This window comes from Vicia villosa, linkage group LG5, assembly GCF_029867415.1.
Source record: "Vicia villosa cultivar HV-30 ecotype Madison, WI linkage group LG5, Vvil1.0, whole genome shotgun sequence".
In the NCBI taxonomy this organism is placed as follows: Eukaryota; Viridiplantae; Streptophyta; class Magnoliopsida; order Fabales; family Fabaceae; genus Vicia; species Vicia villosa.
The window spans coordinates 40,837,945-40,843,604 of record NC_081184.1 but is presented as its reverse complement, the minus strand read 5'-3'; positions in this window follow the sequence as shown (position 1 = coordinate 40,843,604).

The window sequence follows — 5,660 nt, the reverse complement described above, 5'->3', positions numbered from 1 at the left end:
AAAAAAACAAGAACATGTGATTATGTAATGATTACATTTGTGAATTTATGGCAAATTGATGAATCACCCAAGGAATCTTCTCACCAACCAATTAGAGCTCATTTCTGGCTCAGAATTGTCCCCTAAGATCAAGCAAAATCGAGGGCTAGGGGGATTGATCAAATGGAATCAAAATTCTCATCATTGCATAAGAGATATTTGCAAAATTCCTTCATGGCTAAGAAAGCAAATCAACTTCACTAAGGAAGCTCACTCCTCTGCAGCTATACTGATCCATTTGCCTATAAATACAGATGCATTCCTCATTCAAAAACACACCAAAGCAACCATATTACTTGCTTTCTCCTTCTCTCCTCTTGTTCATTGTTTTTCAAAGTTCTTTGGCAAGAAGAATCGATTTCTTCAAACCAAAGCTTATCTTTGGGAAGTGAGCATTCTAACATCTCAAGGGAGGTCATTTGAGGTGATCCAAGCACCTGGATCACTTCTGTAGGTGGAGGAACACCATTGTTGCTCTCACTTTGAAGCACTTGCAGTTGGAGGTCCATGGAGTGATTCAGAAGGTTTCAAGGCAAGCCAATCATCCAGACACACTCCTCAGGTCATAGTGAAGCTAACCAGATGGCTGCAGCTCATCTGTAACTCAGGATTCAACAACCTCCATGTCCACTTGAAGCTCAAATCGAGGGAGGTCCATAGAACAATTCAGAAGGATTCAGGCTACAATAAGCATCCAGTTAGCATCATTGAGTCTCAGGGAAGCTATTGAGATCATTCATTCAAACCCAGGTGCTCTCAATCATCCTCACGATCTCCATTTTCAGAGGTAAGTTTCTGAACTTCACCTCTCTAATTTAAGCACCTTTTGTGAAATAGCTCGATTCTATCTTGTTCAGCATCATCAGAGGATTGAAAACCCTCTATCATCATCCATTTATCTTTCAGTATAGTCATTTAATTTAATTTTGAAATTTTAGGGTTCTTCACGTATTTTAGGTAATTCAGTAGATGTAGTTAATATAAATTCATGTTAGTTACATATTTGAAATCGTGAGAGAATTTAGAGCAAGTTTGGTCTTTACATCTTTGCAAATGGTTGAGAATTGAGAGAGTTCAGAAATTCAAAAATCCAAAAGCTAGAGGTTGAAGACAACAATGGTGGTGGCGCGCAAAATTCAAATCCAGGGCTAAAGTTTATTTTATTTTGAATGGTAGTTGTTTCATAAACGACTAAATCGTTATAGCCCAGTGGTAAAGAGTGTTTGTGTGTTGCGCGTGCCCAAGGTCTGGGGTTCGAATCCCCCTCGCCCCAGACCTTTTGATTTTATTTCTTTTTTCTCCTCTATGCATTAGACAACATACATATTGCAATGGATTCCCTTCTATAACACCATACGCGCGTTGGCTGATTGGTGTGTGTTTTGATTGTTGGCTTCAAGGGCGTGGGTTCAAACCATGGTGAGGCCAAAACATTATTTTTTATCACTTTTCCTCTTCATTTTCTTCACAACTTTAACCAATTATTTAACTTATCAAATTAATTCATTTTGACTTCATTTTTTAAACACTTGTTGATTAATATATATATTTTATAAATAATCAAAAAAATCATAAAAATATTATTTATTTCATGTATTTTAATTAGGTTTAAAATAGTATGTTTTAAATGTTTCTTAAATACTTTAAAATATATATATTCATTTTGTTTTAACCTAATTACTTTGTGAATAATGTTATGATAAAAACCCTATTTATTTAGGTCTTAATTAGGTATAGATTTCATCTTTGCCTTAATTAAGTTGACTTTTGTCAATCTACAAAATTGTTTTCAATCTCCGATTAAACAGATGATTAAGGTTTTCAAACAACAAAACCTTATATCATTTCAATCTTTTCTTCAACTATTTTCATAAACAGTAAATCATTTTTAAGTGGGCCTCTAATAGAGTGTAAGTCCCAAGCATCTTCTCTTCTTAGCTTGTTTTCAAAACTGTATTTTCAAAATCTTCTTTCTGTTTTCAAAACATTCTTCTGGTATTTGAAGGGCATTATTCCCGGTGAAACTCTTCAGATACCTATGTGACCTTTGTCCATCTTCACTTCTTCTGTTTTCAAAAACCATTAACTGTTTATCATATACATTCAACTGTTATCAACAAAAACAACAAAAATTACTGTTGAGGCTCTGTACATACTTCTTCAATGGCCTCCACTCCATCCAGGTTAGGCTTTACAAGCTTTCAATTTACAGTCTTTATTTAAATTACTGTCAAATGTAAACTGTGCATATATTAGTTTAGAACTACGTTTGAGTATAAACCTTAGGACAGTTAAACTATATATATATTATAGGAATATGACCTAGGATTGAGAATGTCTTCCCGGTGAAGGCTCTTTCCTAATTAGAGATCTGTAGTTCAAACCCCCAAGATGAATTATTCCCGGTGAAACATCTTGGCAAAAACCTTAGAATCCAAAAATAATAGGACACATCCACCCAAAGAGGAATTATTCCCGGTGAAACCTCTTACCCATTTGCTTAGAGCCAAAATAAGTTCAAAACTACATAAGCTTTCTCTTGTGCTATAACAAGGACCCTCGATTAGCCTCCTCTTGGGCTTTGTACAAGGACCCACAGGCTTCTTAAAAGCATTTCCAGCTTCCTCTTGAGCTTGTATACAAGGACCCATCAGGTTTCTTATAAACATAGGAACAGGTCTTTAGTCACCTTTTAGCCTACCCTGGTGAGTTTCTTCCAATTTAAACCAGACTTAAAACAAGCTAAGTTTGTCTCAATTTCACATTGAGTACATTTTTGGAATGAGAGACATGGACAGTCTCTGTCACCCTTATCTTCATCAATCCTCCTTAGTAGAGTCTAGGATCTATGTTTTGGTCATCCTCAGCATTGAGTCAGCCTTCATCTTGGGCTTTAAACAAGAAGTCTCCACTAGATAATCTTTCTGCCAATCCTTTCATCCTTTAATAATTAATGGAGTGCTACCCAAATCATTCATTTCAACAACAACCCCTGGAAAGGGTTAGCCTCCAAAGTCAATTAATAAATGTCAAAAAATAAATAGATTTCATTCTCTTAGGAGATAATTTCCCCAAAAGAGTCAAACCCCTGGAAAGGGTCAGTCTCCAAAAAAACATGATAAAGTCAGTCTTTTAACAGACAAATTCACCAGCTGAGTCAAAATCCCTGGAAAGGGTTAGCTTCCAAAGAAAAACAGTCTTTTTATAAATAAAATCTCCTCAGTAGAGTCAAAACCAACAAAAACAGTTAGCCTCAACCTTGGGCTTCATACAAGGCACCCAAACAATAAAACTCCCCTGTCAAGAGTCAGCCTCAACCTTGGGCATTGTACAAGGCAGATAATAGAGTCTCCCCAGTGAGTTCTTCATCACTCAGTAGCCACAACCTTGGGCTTTGTACAAGGCAGATAAACCATATTTTTCATGTGTCAAAGATTCCTAACACTTAGGATCTTTCCCCATATAGTCATCCATACTCAATTCATTTATTTAAGAGTCCGCCACAACCTTGGGCTTTGTACAAGGCAGAAAATAATGTTTTCCATAGCTAGAGTCAGCCTCAATTCTGGGCTTTTTACAGAACACCAAATAAAATCCATCAAATAAACACTCTCCAAATAGAGTCAGCCTCAATTCTGGGCTTTGTACAGAACACAAAAATACCCTGTAATTAACCCTCAGTGGAGTCATCTCCCAGAGTCAATAATATTAATTAATCAATCAAAAAGCCTCAAGCTTGGGCCTCATACAAGCCAGCTAAAGTCAAATCTTTCATACAGTAGATAGACATAGCTTATCTCTATAAAGAGATATTTTTACTACTCTACCACATTCAAACAAACAAACATTTCAATTTCAATTTCAATCAAAGTCTCCCATTTAGGACTCTGAAAGACATGCTCTGGCACATCCCCAGACTTGTACACTTTCCCTAATTTGGACGAGCATCTTTCTTTCATTTAAGAGGCATCTGACTGGCATACTTGCACACACACAAGTAAGGTCCCCCTCTTGAATGAAATGAATTCAGTTATTCTGTCACTCCTTTAAATGTTTGTGGTAGAATAGTACAAATACCTCTCTGTAGAGATAATTTCATGTCTCTTTACTGTAAACAGAGATTTAATTCCAAGCTTCAACCTTGAGCTTCAAGCAAGGCACCAAAAACAATCAATTTCCCTAGTTAGTTCCCCGAACTACATTAAGCTCTGACTTCCACTAGGGATATGTAGGCATGAGGTTCACAAGGAATCTCAGCGAGCTAATAAAATACCAAAAATAGTCAGTTTGTCTGTCTGTCTGTCTTTTAAAATCAATTCAATTCCTTCTCCTAACACAAAGGAGAAACTTTCCCAATCATTAGCAATAAACACAAACACAAATGACACAGAGAAGGTTCCTGTAGAGTACTACAGATATGTAGGGTGTTTAAACACTTCCCTATGTATAACCGACCTCCCGGACTCCAGAATTTCTAGTCTAGGTGTAAATCCCCACACTTAGCAAACTCCTAGGGTTTAGTTGAGATCTTTTTTCCCCTTTCCTACTCGTAGGACAAATAAGAAAGTTCGTGTGATATCGTAGGAAGAACTGAAATAAAATTCATCCCACCACGGGCGCATTCTCCTTCCAAATTTCGCGTGAAGGGTCTAGCGTGCCGTCCTCCCAAGTGAAACGGGGAGGTAAAAGAAAACGACACCACACATATAATCCATTTATATCATCCATTTGGGGAGAAGATCTTATTTCTACACAAAAGCCCAAAAATTCACTTTGTCAGGAAAAAGTCAACTGTGAAGGATCATCATTGACTTTTAAGGTTTTTGGTCAAAAAATGACTTTCAAAGATCAATATCATCAATATATGGATGTCAAAGTCATTTGGCCAAAGAAATTCAAAGAAATTCATCAAGGAGCGAAAAGTCGGGAATTAGGGTTTTTGAGGGCATGGTGAGATCTCAAAATTTCACCTACACAACTCAAAAAACTTCCAACATGAAAGTTGTAGATCTTGCCAAATAAAACAACATCTTACAAGGGAACTTTTTTCAAAAGATCAACCATTTATGAAGTTTTGGAAATTTTGAAGTTTAGGTCATAAACACTTAGAAATTTTTCTAAGTGTTTTAACCTAGTTTTCTTCCAACTTTGGCCTCACTTTTCACAAATTTCCCAAAGGATTCTGAAGAAGACATAAACTAATGATTTAAAGTAGATGTTTAGGGCTTTCCAAATTGTGTTCAACCTTCTCAAAATTCAATTTGAGCTAAGAGTTATGCTTGTTCATAGTTGGCCTCATGAAGTGAAATTATAGGTCATGCATCATTTTGGAACTTTGAAGTTTTGTGCACATGACCTCAAATTCAGATGCTACATGACCCATAATACATCTGCAAACATGCCATGCATTCATTTTCACCATGCCATGATAATTGAAGAAGATTCCTAAAACAAGAACATGTGATTATGTAATGATTACATTTGAGAATTTATGGCAAATTGATGAATCACCCAAGGAATCTTCTCATCAACCAATTAGAGCTCACTTTGCATCTGAATTGTCCCCTAAGATCAGATAGAATCAATGGATAGGGGAGGTGGCTCGAAAATGCAATGATCAC